Genomic DNA, 17,940 nt, shown 5'->3' with positions numbered 1-17,940 from the left:
AAAAATCAAATATTAATGACGTCAGTAAGGGCAAAACCAATAATGTAAACAAAGTAGACACTCAAACATCATTATACATAAAGCCTTCATTACCCATTAAATATTTAATTAAAGCAAACCAAAAGCAGAGTCACATATCACCCAATATGCTATTATTTTACAAACGGCTTAACATTAGCATTAGTTTCCACAAACATGTTGACATGGCCAAAATTTAACCTAATTAACATGATCATAACATAGCCATATGTAGAGACAAAATATTAAAATCATAAACATATTTTTAAGAAATCAAACTAAGCACAAGTTCACAAGTGAATCATAAATCAAAGTTAGTAAGTATACATTCAAAATCCAGAATTTGTGTCCATACTCAAAGTTCATAAGTTTCCAATGAAAAAGCAGAGTCTCGAAGCATCACTTAATTGCTTGAAACATCATTATACATATACCAAACAAATCAGGTCTCAACAATATGTATTCTATATGAAAGCTTATCTAGTTTACAGAAGAGGATTTGCTATATTTCAAAAATATTGATGGTTAGGATTTTGTAATATATAATATAATATAATATAATATAATATAATATTTTTTTTAAGAATTGCATTCATGTACAAAGTAAGAAAGGGATATGAACATTTAACAAAAATAGAAATCAGAACTCAACATAAACTTTTCATTAGTCTAAATTTTGAGGTTGAGTTTTAATCTGTTTGTTGCTCTATGAATGAGTTGAACAAGGAAGATGTCCAATGACTCCAGTTCAACTAGGGATGGCAACGGGTAGGGTATGGGTAGGGTATGTCAAAACCCTTACCCGTACCCGTAACCCCTACCCCATACCCCTACCCTTACTCGTACCCTTCAGGGTAAAATAAATCATACCCTTACCCTTACCCGCAGGGTACCCGCTTACCCGTTGTTCAAATTATCGAATTAAATTTTAATAAAAATAAAAATAAATTAATTATACATTATATTACAATCTTTAAACACATGCCCATAAATTCAAAATTACATGCTGATATATATTTGTTTATCTTAAATTATATAATCACATAAAAATGACGTCTATTTAGGACTCAATGGTAACTCTACCTTTTGTTTTTTTCATGTTTAACCATCTTGATTTTTGTTTAAAATTTTTTCATATATCTATTATTTATATTTTATATAGCTTCAAATTTTATAAATATCTAGTAAGATTTTAAATATAAAAAACTTTATAAGTAATTCTCATAAGTTATATTCAATTGATTTTTTATTAGTATCTTATTTTTCATGATGTTATAATTTATAGAATAAATTATTATAACATTATTTTTTATATTTGGTTGTTTTTAATTTAATTATGATTCTTAATATATATCTAAAATTCAATTTTGATAATATTATCAAATATAAATATAGAAATTAAATAAAATTTAAAATAATATATTAAGAGAAAATTTGAAGTATTATTTTCAAATTAATCACCATGAAAATAGATATTGAGTAAATTGTTAGTAAATGTTTAGTTTAATAAAAAAATTATATATATATATATATATATATGAGAGGGTAAGGGTACGGGTACGTGTTTTACCCGTACCCTCTTCAACGGGTAAGGGTAAGGGTAAGGATACGGGTAGGGTAGGGGCATACCCTTACCTGACCCGTACCCGCTCAAAAACTAACGGGTAATACCCTTACCCGTACCCGTACCCGGTCAAAGAGGGTAATACCCTCTTTGACGTGGTACGGGTACGGGTACGGGTATACCCGTCGGGTAGGGTACAAATTGCCATCTCTAAGTTCAACATGGAAAAATAATAGTCATTGGTCCCTCTCATGAAAACAACATGGAATTTCAAGTCCCTGCTGGACCCCACCATTGACTTTGGTCTTTAGAAAATTCTTCCCAAGCAAAAAACAATACTTACTAGCTAATATAAGCCAAGAAAATTTCAGTTAACCAAGCCAAAAACATAAAAGAAATCTCAAAGTTTTAACCATCTAATCAATTAATCACACAAAAATACTCAAACCGTTAGAAACAAAATTTATAGATTCAACAAAACTGAACTGTAGAATAGTTGTTCTTCTAATTGAAACACACAAAAACTCTTGAAAGGTTCAATTGGAGTGATGGAGCATTTATACAGGATATTCATGGGGACACAACTCTTCTAGTGTTCATGTCAATGTAGGCATACAAACAATTTGATTTCCTAATTTTCGCAATTTGCAAAGAAAACCAATGAAGTGTTGGACAACAAATTTCAGGAAATTACCATGTTATTTATAGGGTAACTAAAATTCATTAATGTGCAATTCAACAAGTAAATGCCCTGATACTAACTTTTGAATGTGATTTCATCTCATGTCAAAATTGTTTGGGGCACACATACAATAACCAAGAGACATGTGGAATAAATCAAAATTATCCTCATTAATTGTGTAATACTTTTAGCTTTCATTATTTGTTTAATGAACATTTCAAACAAATTGTTAGAGTAATATTTTTACTTGTATATGCATTGTATATTTATACGTATATACCCTTAAGTGTACACTCTCTTGTATACATCATTCTTGTATTTATATGGGTTGCTTTAATGAATATCATAACTCATTCCTTCTCACATATTTTGTCTATCATGGTATCAGATGCCCGTCGATCCCACCGGAAGGTTGCTCCGTTTACGTCTTTTGGTGACAAAGTCATTTGTTTAGTTCTCCTTGTTTTTGCGGAGTTCTTTTGCGGGTAGCCGATCTCGCCGTCTATGAGCGTCAATGTTTCGCCGTCTATTACTTCGTTTGACGTTTGCTTGATCCTTTTCTTGCCGGTTTTCGACATTTTGCTGTTTTCTTCCGGTCGTCGTCATCTAGGCCGATCTCGCCGTCTATGACGTCAATGTTTCGCCGTCTATTACTTCGTTTGATGTTTGCTTGATCCTTTCTTGCCGGTTTTGACATTTGCTTGTTTTCTTCCGGGCCGTCGTTATGCGGGCTCGCTCGTCGTCGTGATCCCGCAGCGAGACCATCGATCCCTTTGTCATTGATTAATCTTCTCTCGCAGTTGATCAGTCCAACACCATCATTAAGCTCTAGCACATTCCGGTCATGAGGAAGCTATCAACGTCGCCACTGTGCTCGGAACCTGTTCATCACAATAGCTACTTTCACATGGGCGGCAGATCCAAAGCCTTCACAATTTCCAAGCGTAGATATATCTTGGTGGCAAGCATCCTCAATCAAAGCCAGCTACCCAACATCCACTACCACCAGTGCTTTTGATTAAATTATTATCTTGTTACTGTTATATATATATATATATATATACATTAAAAAAACCAAAAAAAAACTCACCAAAGCATACGTCCCTGCATTATTTTAGCATTTACTTTCTCTCTCTTGGCTCTTTCTTTCTCTCCATTATTATTTATTTTATATATCTATGTAAAAAAAAAATGGCATCATCTTCACCACATTTTCTAGCTCCACTTGATATCAAATTAAATGGTTCCAACTATAAAGAGTGGTTTACTATGGTTCGTATTGCTTTACTTGGTATGGATTTGTTTAGCCATGTCGACGGTACCTCTCCCCAACCAGCTACACCCGATACCTCGTGGACACTTAGTGATCTGGTGATTCGTCTTCTCTCTCCGCCGACCCTTCCTCTCCTGAAGATGTTCCTGCTGTTCCTCGTCGTTACCCAGACCGTTCTCACCGTCCTCCTGCTCGGTATGCCCTTTCTCTCTCATCTACCTACTCTCCTGATTTCCAAGCCTTTCTTGCTACTATTCACTCGCATTTTGAGCCGGTGTCTTATCGTGAGGCGGTAAAACATCCCCAGTGGCAACAGGCTATGTCAGAGGAACTTGATGCTCTTCAGCGCATGCATACATGGGATCTTGTTCCTCTACCATATGGTGTTACTCCGATCAGCTGTTAGTGGGTCTATCGGGTCAAGACCAGGCTATGTCAGAGGAACTTGTTGCTCGTGGTTTTTCTCAGGAGTATGGCACTGATTATGAGGAGACATTTGCTCCTGTGGCCAAGTTGACCACTGTTCGTCTTCTTTTCGCTATTTCTGCTGCTCGTCACTGGCCACTTCATAAGGTAGATGCCACCAATGCTTTCTTACATGGAGACCTCTCTGAGGATGTGTATATGACTCCTCCTCCTCCTGGTTTCTCTCATCCTTCTCAGCATGTCTGTCATCTTCGCCGGGTTATCTATGGACTCAAACAGGCTCCTCGTGCCTGGTTTGAGCGATTTCGCAATGTGGTTCTCACTCTTGGTTTCACCGAAAGCTCCCATGATTATGCCCTCTTTACTCGACAGACTACTCGTGGCATCACTATTCTTATTCTTTATGTTGATGATATGGTTATCACTGGTGATGATGTTGATACTGTTCTTTCATTGAAACAGCAATTACACACCGAGATTCAGATGAAAGATCTTGGCCCTCTTCGTTATTTTTTAGGTCTTGAGGTTGCTTATTCTCATCGAGGTTACTTGGTGTCTCAACAGAAGTACATATCTGATATTATTCGACTAGCTGATATCACGGATTTCCGAGCAGCCTCTACTCCTATTGAGCTACATCATTGACTTTCTTCTTCTGATGGTGAGTCTCTGCCTGATCCTACTCGCTATCGTGCACTTGTTGGTGCTTTTGTCTATCTGACCATTACTCGGCCTGATATTGCATATGCTGTTCGTGTTCATAGTCAGTTTGTGAGTGCTCCTCGTTCTACTCATTATGCTGCCCTCTTACGAGTTCTTCGTTATCTTCGTGGTACTATATCTCGTTCTTCACTTTTCTCTGCCTCATCTTCTCTTGAGTTGCGCGTCTATTGTGATGCTGATTGGGCCGGTGATGCCTCCGATCGACGTTTTACTACTGGTTTCTGCATTTTCCTTGGAGATTCCTTTATCTCTTGGAAAAGCAAGAAACAATCTACTGTTGCTCTTTTTACTGCTAAGGCTGAGTATGGTGCTATGTCCTCCACTGCTAAGGAGGTTCTTTGGTTGAGACAGATTTTGATGGACTTTGGTGTTTCTATTTCTGCCCCCACTCCTATACAGTGTGATAACCAGAGTGCCATTAAAATTGCTGCCAACCCTGTATTCCATGAACGCACGAAGCATCTTGAGGTCGCCCTTTCACTTTGTTCGTCATCATTATCTTGCTGGCAGTATTCTTCTTCCTTATGTTGCCTCTACACATCAGCTTGCTGATCTTTTCACTAAGGCACATACTGTCTGTTGGTTTCAGTTTTTAGTTGACAAACTCTCGGTTTATAACCCACCATGAGTTTGAGGGGGTGTGTTAGAGTAATAATTTTATTTGTATATGCATTGTATATTTATACGTATATACCCTTAAGTGTACACCCTCTTGTATACATCATTCTTGTATTTATATGGGTTGCTTTAATGAATATTATGACCCATTCCTTCTCACATATTTTGTCTATCACAAATCATGGAGCAACAACAAGTAGATTTAGTATTGAAGTAAGTAAGTAAAAAATATTATAGCACATCTGTGATCCTTCCTTTGAAACAAAAGATATTTCTTTAGCTGAATTGAAAAATATCATCCAAAGTGCCAAACTTCAATAAAAACATCAATCATGATTGCAAAAATTATTCCTAAATCAAATCTAAGTGAAAAGAATTAATGGAACCTATTTGAGTAGAGAAGAGGAAGTGCCACAAACTTGCTATTCTGATGAGCAATTTGCTGGATGATCAAGAGAAAAAATGATCAGATCTGGTCATTAGATTTACAGCAAGATAGTCATGAAGAAGAAGAACTGCAGCCTTTTAGATGAGAAAAAGTGAAGACCTGAATAATTTTGGCATTTGTTGAGGGGTATACATATAATTTTAGGGAAAGAGAATGGTTATGCCCACCACTTTGGGCAGAATGGTCATTCAGCTAAAGAGGGTGAAGCTTATTCAGTTGGAGAGTGGAACCATGACCTCCTTTTTAGTTTCCAATCTGATTAATGATTTTATGTAAGTAATTGTTCCCCCCTCCCCCCCCTTGTGGGGGAACCATTACTAAGGTATCTAATTTTACAATATGCTTAGCTATCGACTTTATAACATCTCATCCATAGGGTAAATAATTCTTTATTATCATCATTTTTATTCTATGTCTTTTTCTCTGTTAAAAACTCATCTTTGTTCATTGTTAAATTTTGAACATTAGTTCTGAGATTAAATGGAAAAAGGTTATGTATTAACTAGATTAGGAATAGCTTGTAAAAACTAAAAAGGGGTCTGAGATGAAAAGATCCAAAACAAACACAAGCAAAATGTAGAAGTTTTGCATACCTCATTTGCACTGACAAGACTTGGATTGGAAAGACAAATTATCTAAGAGGAAAAGCTAATCATTAATGGTTCTAATATATATAACTTTCTAATGAAGAAAAATAGTTAGCATGGGAGAATGATCTGAATATTAGTACCTGATGTCTAATATTGTCTGGTAGGTAAATGTCAAATGCAGGTTGCCAAAACCAATAATATGGCAGGGGTTCGCAAACAATATTGATAAATCTACATTAGAAGCTGATGCTTAGGAACTATTTTCAGACAATGGTTGTAAGTCACAATAGAGCATTTTGGTTTTAAGTCTGAAATAGGTGACTTCCTCAGCCTTTTCAATGTAGCGCCCAGGTAAGGCTATACTATTTTAAAGTAAAATATGAATATAATTTACTTTCATGAAATACACATTCAAATATAATTTTCCCTCATCATATACTACATAAACATTATTTATTTAATAATTAAATTAGACTGGAACAAGAAAGGTGAAGCCAACTTTACAAATATGCAGACCTGAGGAAATACAAAGTCATGTTTCTCATCATGTATTGAGGAAGATGATTACTTGAGGCTAATATAAAGAAGGTCAAATAAGCTACTAAGCTTCCAGGCAATGGCAAGAGGAGGTGCACCAAGAAAGGGAAGAATAAAGAGAAGGTCAAGGAAGTGAGTTCATGCCATTGAGAACCCAGGGGAAGCATAAACAATGGGCCACCATCACAATCTTTGCCTACTTGGATGTAACTGGAGGGGGAAATATGTTAAAATTATTTTAAAAAGATCATTGAGGAGCCAAAATTTTTTTTATTGTGAAAACATGAAAATCACCATCCTTTTATAGGACCACGAAGTTGATAATAATCAGGGAAGCCCTGAAGCCTTGCAATTTTCCTGATGGAGAGAACTCGATCTTATTTTGGAGGAAAAATTACCTGAAAAGAGAATGTAAACCTTCAACAAAAGACATGGTGATTAGTGAGACATATTGAGGAATATCAGTAGGTGTTCAACAAGATATCAAGAACCTGATTGTGTGACTCAGTCCTAGTAACAATAGTTGCAACAGTTAAATGTGGAGTAACCTAAAGGCCTGAAATCAATAACAACAAGAATGGAAGTTTAAGACATTGACCGTAAAAATAATATATTTGACTAGTTAAATGTGGAGTGGCCTACTTGGTTGATTTCCCTTTGATAAAAGACATGAAATAATCAGGAACCTATAAGAGCAAAAACAAGAGTGTTAATGTTGGTAAAATAAATGAAAGGGACACAACAAGATAACAATAAGATTACCAATGGTTTTTTTTTTATGGTAAATATACTCGAGCAATTTCTGGATTCCATTCAACAATATTATCTTCACTTATTCTGACACCTGTAAGGTCCCTAAAGTTAATTCCTTGAAAGCTCCACATAAACATAGATGAGCCAAGCAAGAAAAGAATTTTAAATGAGTTGCATGGTATAGTACTACTAATTACCTTCCGCTTGGGGATTGCACAAACACACTGATAATCATCTTCATTAATTTCCAGTGTTCTATGATCAAAGAGGCAAGCCTTCTTGGATAATGTTTCTCTGATAGGGAGGGAGCCATTTAATTCTGTAAAGACAAAAATCAAGGAGATCATATGTTGTAAGATTACAAGATTTTATGAACATAAGTACGAAAAATATTTTATGCAAGTGGTTTTACACAGCATGGATCAATGACAACAAAGAACAAATAACTACTATTGGAAAGATATCCCAAGTAAAAGGCACCTGAATCTATAGGAAGAAAAATTTGTAAGAACAATTGAAATGGTAGCCAAAGCGCAATATATAAATAAAGTAGACCTCATTGAAGTAGACAATTAGTTTAGATCATACCATCCCTAGTCAATCTTAACATTTGTTGAAAATTTGATTTGGGTGGTTGGACATAAGGCATCTCAACTCTCTTCTCAGCGTTGGGAATCTAAAACAAAAACAACAAATAAAAATCAAACATAATATCAGGATAAGAACTACAAGAAAATTAAATTTGTTTTTTTAAACCCCAACATGATCATAACAAAACCGACCAGATCATGGATGGCATCTCCCAACAAAAGAGCCTTTTCAATAGTAGGCCTTTGAGATTTATCATATGCAACAACGTTTGACTGAGGAAGAAATCACCATTATTAAATAGGGTTAAAATATATACAAAAGTTTTTTAAGAAAATATATATTATATGCAACCTCAACTCGTTAGGGCATCCTTCGCATATAACAACATCATGAGTGGGGTAACAAAATTGTGGAAACATTTGCATTAAAAAAGAATTATTTAAATAAAAAATCCAAAAATAAGTAAATTTACCGTTAAGAAAAATAAAAGATTAATGCAGACCTTTGTAGGAAGTGCACTCCACAAAAAACCCCCATTTGGAATTGTGGAAGGCCATAACATCCAGCGACCATAAGTCCCATTATTGCTTGGTAATTCATAGAAACCAATGGACTAGCATATCTTCTAAGAAAACCCCATGAAAACTTTAACAAGTCAACCATATTTTCCATAAGGATATATTTGGGTTTCAAAAACTCCACAATATCCATAAACTACCTCAGTATGTAATTGATTCAATTTCAGACTCTCACAAGCAAAACTATTCAAGTCCACCGCCTATCGTTGCAGTAAACAAAATTGATAGCATTTAGTGTAAAGAACATATATGAAAATATTATCTGACAAAATGTGAAAGCGTACTGTTTGTAAATTTATGCCAACAAAATTTGCTCCCAAGCATAACCTAGTTGACATAGCCCCGCACCTAGAATAAAGATTAAGAAGTGTCAAACTCATTTTTCTTGTAAACGGTGAAGATTCAGAATATGATGTCAATGAAGATAAATGGCCATTTGTAATAGGGGAGAAAGGTAAACAATAGAAAACATAAAAACAACTCAAACATAAATTAAATTAAAAATAGTTACTGGTGGGAAGATTGGTAAAGGAAGTATATGAAGTTGAATATGACATATCATAGTAGAGATCACACACAGGTATGCTATGCAAGTAACAATGTAATTAATGGAAAGAGATATTAGACACAGGCTAATACACAACAGAGAATAATTACATTTGGTGTCACATGAACAACTTTAATCTTAAAAACAACCCACTCCGACTGGTTGTTATTTCTATTCTCTGATAGGAATACTCTGTGTGGATCATGTCAGCATTCTCTATCTTTGATCACCTAATTTGGAATAAGAATAGGAAGTTAGACAATTCTAACCTTAATAGCTAACTATACCATAAGAAAATAAAACATACAGTGTCTTTGACACTGTAAAATCATTGTACAGTGAAGCACAATTGATGGTTGGATGACTCAAAAATTGTTTGCCAGTATTTATACTTGCTCATCTAAATACTAGACTGCATCTAGTATTTAAAGTTGCTCATCAGAAGCTAGTAAGAACTACACTCAGGCAGGCTAGTTGAAAATAATAATAAATTGTTGCTCATAAAGCAAATTGTATATATGTAAACAAATAACAATAATAATTAATAATAAAAAGGGAAAAGTAATAATTTTAGCATACCCGCACAAATCACACACACACACTACTAAAACTCAGCTCTCTCCTACAAATTTTTATGGATCAAATTGGCCCATTGCAAACCTACATATTACGAACTGGTATTTTTTTCTCGGTTTTTCTCACCACTTTTTGTGTTTTTGTCCGATTTGAACTATTGAATTTGGGCTTTGATAGTAGAAGAAGAAGTGGATGAGCCAAGGGTGATGAGAACCTATAATGTTAAAGAGCGAGTGGGTTTATCTTTTAAAATCTCTTAAAATGCCATTTGGTACATTTTGATTAGTTGCTACTAATTGTGTTTTTCATAGTTTTTGAGTGGGACCATATCATCTACCATCCCCCTTAATACATATATGTTATTATAATATAATATAATATAATTTAATAATATAAATATATGATATATATATATATATATATGATATACTTAACTTTTTATTTTAAAATTTTGTTAATTATTTTCAAATTATTTTTAATATATATGGATATAGACATGATTTTTTCTGTTTTAGTTTGAAATAATAAAATAAATAAATAAATATATTGTGCCTTTGTTTTTATTTTTTTAATGTCTTTCAAACACACACATATATATGATTTGTTTTTGTTTTCATTGTTTGTATATTATACTATTTGTTATTATTTTATTAAATTTGTCTAATAAGGCCTTCTCTCATCGACATTTGTTGTATTTTATTTCTTATCATTCTTATTATTAAAGGTCTTTGTTTTGATTGATGATAACTATTTGTGTGATTTATTAGTAGGTCCATTTAAAATTCTTCTTCTTAACTTTATACAGGAAGGTTTTGACTATTAGTTACTTTTGCCCAAATTTGAATCTATTTTACAAACCTTAGAAGGTTATGATATGATTTCATTTGAGTTTTGGATTTGTTTCCTTCATTTTCTTATGTGGGTTATTATTATTATTATTATTATTATTTATTTATTTATTTATTTTGATAAAAATGATAAGTGCCTTCAAAACAACAGACACATAGTGAGGTGTATAAGTTACACATTAAGAAGTGAATTAATTATAGTGGCTTAATAATTCTTTAAAAATTTATCTTGTGAGACGAGCTAACATACGGAGCAATAAAAGATTGCCATGTACATCTGACATGATACATCAAAAATTATAAACCCACAATGGTAAATTCCCGTGCTATGCAACATTAGAGAAGCGGGGAATATGACTCTTTTTATATGGAACCCATGTTAAGACCCAGTAAATAATAAATAAATAGTGCAGGGATAAAAAAATATTGTTCGAAATCACGCCTAACCTATGCACTGCTAAATGCCTTACCACTTCACTAGCCATGTGTTTGTTGGATTATTTCAAAAAAATATAGATTTTATGAGTTTTATTTCAATGTAAAATTGTATGACTAGGACTCTAAATGTGTGACTTCATATCATGATTTCATATATATACCTGATCGCTCATAATAAATACTTTATCTATGGTTTATGAGTTTATATTATCTCTGTTTTAAACATTCATGATGGAAGTGAAGTTGAAAAATATATTTTAAGCAAAAAAATTGTGAAAATATAAACTATTTTAAAGTGTTGGAGGAAACTAAAGAAACTCATAAAATAAGGCAAATCTCATATATGGATTTTTAAATAATGAAAATGTCATAAAACAATAAAAATTAGGATTTTATTAAAATCTAAAACACTTAATTTTAAAAGTGACATACGTGGCTACATGCTCTACGGGCTGTGATAATGAAACTTAATTTACATAACAATTCGTAAAATTGGCTTGATTCACTAGAAAAACCTACCTATTCAATATGATAAATTTATTTTATTTTATTTTATTGCTTTTCAATATTGAAACACAAATATTGAAATTACCTGAGATAATGCGAATAAGATACTTTATTTTAGTAATTCTTATAATTCACAGACTTCTTATATTTTCTTAATGAAATAATTCATCTTTTATAAAATACAATAAAATGTGTATCTCTTTAATACGAAACTTATATAATTAAGAGGCGATTATTGTGTTTTCACATTTTGTTAACAGACATGTTATTGCATATTTTATGGGTATATACATATGTATTGTCATGGACAGGTTAATACATATGGAAGACAATAGCGATATTTTGAGTTTATTTAATATATTGTTATTATTAATTTTTAAATTTTAATGGAGAAAACCGGGTGAAAATAGTATTGTGATGAATTTGTATTTTATATTTTTCTTAAAAAAAACACTATCCCATATGATGATGTTTCAGTTGAAAACAAAAGATAAACATTAAAATAATTTTACTTATGATCTTTACGAAGATTAATTGATTGTTTAATTGTTATACTTTGAATTAACTCCCAGTGAGCAAAAGGGTATCCATGAAATAGTATATATATATATAATAATAATTGATAATCTATAGTTATATAAATAGCCAAGGATCTTTTGGTCTATTGGCATCAATTTTTCATTTATGTATGACCCTGACATAGCTTGTCACTTTGCTAAAAAACAAAATATTGATATGTATAGTAATATGTGTTGCATGATGAAAAATCTTTATGTTTAATTGTCCTAAAACTCAATAATCATGCAAATAACAAATTGTGATTATTTGAGAAGAAAGCCTATCGGGAGACTTACTTTAATGTACAATAATGGCAATGTGATGGAGTGTAATATGAGTGAGTATTAGACTCTCTTTGTGTGTCTACATACAAATATGTTATTTTTGGTAGTATACGTTTTCTTATATAATTTTAATTTTAATTTTTAATACATTTCTGAGATTTTTTTTTGTTTCAAAATATTGTACAATATTTCGAAGTAATTAAACTCGGATCAGCCTAGCCAGAAAAACTAAGAATGAGCCATGAGGTCGATCCGATCATTGCATTTGAATTGCTTTTGAAAGGACCCGATCAAAACTCGGTGACCTGGCTAGTTAAACTGAGAACCGGATGAACCAGACGGGTTTGAGGGGTCATAGAGAAGTAGATGTAGGTGGACTACACGCATGAGGACGGTGAAGTGAAGTTGGCCTCATGCATGTAGTAGATGAGGTGAAGGCAAAGTGAAGCCGGCCACCATACCCCATCTTCCACCAAAGAATATGGGGATGATGGCCATACAAGGCGGTGAGGTGATAGTTTAAGAGCGAAGGAGATAAGCTGACGATTGGATGGCAGGGATAGTTTCACTGGTGGCCACAAATGTTTCATCATTATAACGCTATGGCCACAAATATTTTTTTATAATGTTGTGGTCACAAAACTATTCTCCAATTGCACTGATGACCACAAATATATTTTTTTTTTGTAATGTTGTGGCCACAAATGTTTTATCATTATAACGATGTGGCAACAAAGGTTTCCTACGTGGATCATGTGTTTTGTGGCCATGTCATTACATTTGTGACAATCAATGCAACCAGAGTATATTTTTGTGGCCACAACATTACAAAAAAAATATATTTGTGGCCATCAGTGCAACCGATGAATAGTTTTGTAGCCACAACATTACAAAAAAATTTGTGGCCATAGCGTTATAATGATGAAATATTTATGGCCAGCAGTGAAACTACCCCCTGGATGGCATTGAGTCCATAAAAAACACACCTTAGGGTTTGATAGCATTAGAGTTGGTTTTTTAGTTTTTCAATTAAGCTCTCTGAGCTTTTACAATTTATTTTTATTTTTATATTTTCATTTCTACATAGAATCTTAAATCACACATTCATTTCTACATAGAATCCTAAATCACACATTATATATATATATATCTTTTTAAAAAACAATAATTTATTTAAATATATATGCATATATATTTTTATAATTTTCTCTTTAATGTTTACAAAATATATACTTTTTTTATATTTTATTATTGTGATCCAAATTCAACTCCGGTTGAACCTTTGACTCCTGACCCCTAGACCTAGCGATATTTTAACTATGCCGGTTTTGAAAATAATTAAATATAAAATTTATTAATATGTTGGAGGATACTATAATAATAAATAAATGGCATTTTTATTAATTTTGTTTTCAAACATATAATCCTCGAAAATCCTATATCAATAATAATAATAATAATAATAATAATAATAATAATAATAATAAAGAAATGTAATTGAGTACAACCTCAATTACATACTTAACACCAAAATTCACAATGCAAAAATGGAGTGCAACCCTTCCCATCTCCCAAATCCAAACATAAGATTAGAATGACCAAACGATGCTGTTGTACAGGATAATAACATAGTCATAAAAGAATAAGAAAGTAAAGTAAAAAATGGGAACTTCAAATATCAGATTAATATAAGCATGATGGTTAAGTTTAAATCTTAACATAATACAAAAGAGTAATCCCTCCTAACCAAATCATTTAAGGTAGCATTTGGTTAGATGTATTTGAAAATACAGTAGATTTTCAATTACAATGTAGTTGTAAATTTTGGAGTTGAAAATTTAGGAGAGTCAAATCTGGTGTTTGGTTGACTGCAATTTAAAAGGTTGGATTTCAAAATTTTGTTTTTGTTTGGAAAGATTTGTAAATCTGAATTTTTGAAAACATGTGTTTGGTTGGATGTATTTGTAGGATATAAACACCCTTTGTAAGGTTACCCCCACCTTGGGCCATTATTAAATTTAATTAATTATAAATACACAATTAATTGTTATTAATAGTCCAAAACAATTATGAATATAATTACTTAATTTAATTTAAAATTATGTTTTTATTACTAAATTATTTTTATTTTAATAATTATAAAAAATATATTACACTATTTATAATTTCTTGTATTGATAAAAATATAATAGTAACCATTTATTATTAAGATAAAATAATATCATGCCTTTATTTTTATTTTTATTTACATATAGTGGTGGCTTGAATCCCTTGATCTCTTCATTCTATCTCACATAACACCACGCACGAGACTTTCTATTGAAATCCAAAGTGCAGGAGATTGAACTACACCTGATTTGGACATAGTTCCAAAACCAACCAAATCCATGTACACTGCATTTCTAACTACTTTCAAATTCTCAAATCCAACTAAATAAACACTAGATTTTGATGCTTTTTGTAATTACAATCACATGTAGTTTTATATCTGGCCAAACAAAAACACCCTAAGTAGCCTATAATTTCTTTTCATATGCCAGCCAAATTAAGATAAATGTCACACATGCCTGGATTCAGATAAGCGAAACAAGGAGAACATGCATTAATTAACTACAAATTTGGAGTTTCGGTTTATGCTAACTTTTCCTCTGAAAAAATGCAGTTTCTATATAAATCTCCAAAATTCCAAACAAATTTCAAACACATTTCAAGAAATTCAACTCAACACCATAACCGCATGCATTGTCCCCTACATCCCCCAATTACACAATGACAAAAAAATGAGTCAAAGCCACAAGCATGTGCAAAGTACAAATCCGAGGGATAAAAAACTTAGTTCCAAACCTTGGGAGGCACGACCACAGATTAGAGGCTTGGTCATAGAGACCTTGTTGTGGGGGAAGCTCCAAGACCTGGTTCTTGGTTTCAGGATTGGGCTGGCATAGCAAGGAGTTGCTCCGATGGCGGCATGAAGAGCCATTGCAAGTAATTACCCTATTGTGGAGTTGTTGAAATGGGACCAAAGCCCGACAAAGAGGAAGAAGGGGGAGATCAAAGCTAGGCTAGGAATGCTTGTTTGGATGGAGAGTTCGAGAAGAGTGTGAAGAGTGTGGAATATGCGACGCGGGTGGAAAAATGAGGCTTTGGGATGCACAAATGGGAGGAATAAAAAAAACAATGAATAACACGTTCGAGACAGAGGGACAAAGATGGAGGTGAAAAGTGGCGAGTAGAATGGAGTGTGAAGTTCTTTCTTTGGAGATCACCGGATCAACACTTCACCCCGAATGGGATTGGACAAGCTTCTGATGTTTTTTTTTCTTTAATCACATACTAGGAGGGTTAATTTTTGGCTTGGTCACTGAACTTTGATCATTTTTCAGTTTGGTTATAGTACTTCAATTTGTTCCAAATCAATCATCCAATTTTAATTTCATTTCATCGGCCAATCACCCAAAGAATTCTGATCTCCAATTGCTGACGTGGTGGACGAAGAATCCTAGTCATCCTTACTGGGGTCACGTTATATGTCTCAAGTGGCAAGCTGACTCAAGTGGCAAACTTACTCAGCTAACTAAACCAAGTCAGCAAGAAGATGCCGCATTGGCATCTTCTTCTCTGGTCTTAGTCTTGGTCCAGTGGAGAGCTAGAGATATTCTCCTCCTCCTCCTTCTTCTTCTTCTTCTTCTTCTTTTTCTTCTTCTTCTTTTTCTTCTTCTTCTTCGGGCCGCCAAATTTAATCACTAGTGAAGGGAGTAGGCAAGCAACCCGTCTTTGGAGCATTGAGATGTCCATGAATTGGGAGATATGGCTGGATGGGGCGAAGGCACCAGAGTACTGTAAGTACATACCTGAAAACCCTAGCCTTGTACTTTGCTTCCTGCATTGTCTGTGAGCTATACGTTGCAAATGTGGAGTTAACTGAAGTTAGGGTTTACATCTCAAACTAGGGTATGGAATTTTTTTTTTGGTTGGGGGGGTGGGGGGTTTAAAGGAGGGTTCACCAAAAGCATTGTACCCAAGGTTGTCAGACCCGGCTCGGGCAATGACCTGGCTAAGCGCAAGGGTCAGGGGTCAATGTGTTCGACCAAGTCGAACCGGGGTTGAACCGGGGTCAATAATAAAATATAAAAAATTATAATAATTAATAATTAGCAAATATAATATTAAAGCTATAATTATAATATAAAAACTACTCAAATTTGATATTTATATTGATAAATGACCTTATATACAGTAGTGTTTTCTAATTATGTCATTTATTTTTACTTTTTTAAATATTTGCAAATTTAATATATTAATATATAATTATCGAACTTCTCTTGGCATTATTTATTTATTTGTTTGTGTATTGGTTTATTTTATTAAAACTAAATAAAAAATTTAATTCACTAATTCTTATATCTCAATTGAGTTTTTATTTCGTTTTAAATTTTTATATTTTTTATTTAATTAGAATACTTTATTTTTATATTTTATAATAAAGTTAAACTCATTTATTGTTTTATGTTTTTAATAAATTTAAATTTTAGAAAGTATGTACATAACATATTAATAGATTTTATTTTTAAATGTTAATTTTTGTTGGTATGTTTATAATATATATATATATATATATATTTGTAATTCTATTTATTGATTATAAATTATAAATTAATATTAATAAATATACACGATTTTGTGGTTTTTAATGAAATAATAATAATAAATTATTAAATATTGTAAAAAATATTTAAACATTGTGACCCGATTGACCCGGCCGGGTCAACCGGTTCCCGGTTGAACCCCCCAGGTCACCGGGTTAACATCGGGTTTTTTCATATCCGGTTCAATAGGGTATACCCGGGCCGGCCACATGGCCGGTTCCCGGTTTTTCAGGTTGAGCCGGCCGGGCCGGTCTGGGTCTGACAACCTTGATTGTACCTTGTTGTTCTCTTTTTGTTTCCCAAAAGTAATGTTTTGTTTTGTATAAGAGTTAAAGCAGTTGTCTTCCTCCTTGTGTTCTAATTAAATGTATGTATAATGCAAATTATATTTGATCCAATGAATTTTTGCAAGTTAATTTAAGCAATTGTATCTTTTTTGTTTAAAACTTCTGTCTATATGTTACAACATATAATGGCAGCCTTCCCTTTGGTCAGGTTTTCTAAATTTAAATGTTTGCTTGTACCCCACTATAAGCTTTAATGAACATGATCCATATTTGAGAAGTCTGCCAGTATCTAGTTCTTTGTCTTTTGAACCCCACTATAAGTTTTAGAAGCTCTATGAAAGTTAATTGATTACTTTGGTTAGGTGTGATCAATAAAATAAACACTGGACATATTAGACACACACACACACACATATTTATATATATTTGTTTTTTGTAGGCGGTTCTA

At 32.9% G+C, this 17,940-nt stretch overlaps 1 pseudogene; it reads right to left on the bottom strand.

Moving 5' to 3' along the window:
- Nucleotides 1-7,655: 7,655 nt before the first annotated feature.
- LOC120263126 lies at nucleotides 7,656-15,539 on the bottom strand (annotated as a pseudogene).
- Nucleotides 15,540-17,940: the final 2,401 nt, after the last annotated feature.

Source organism: Dioscorea cayenensis, chromosome 6 (genome assembly GCF_009730915.1).
Source record: "Dioscorea cayenensis subsp. rotundata cultivar TDr96_F1 chromosome 6, TDr96_F1_v2_PseudoChromosome.rev07_lg8_w22 25.fasta, whole genome shotgun sequence".
Taxonomy (NCBI): domain Eukaryota; kingdom Viridiplantae; phylum Streptophyta; class Magnoliopsida; order Dioscoreales; family Dioscoreaceae; genus Dioscorea; species Dioscorea cayenensis.
The sequence above is the reverse complement of the archived record's forward strand: the minus strand, read 5'-3'. Positions and strand labels throughout refer to the sequence as shown.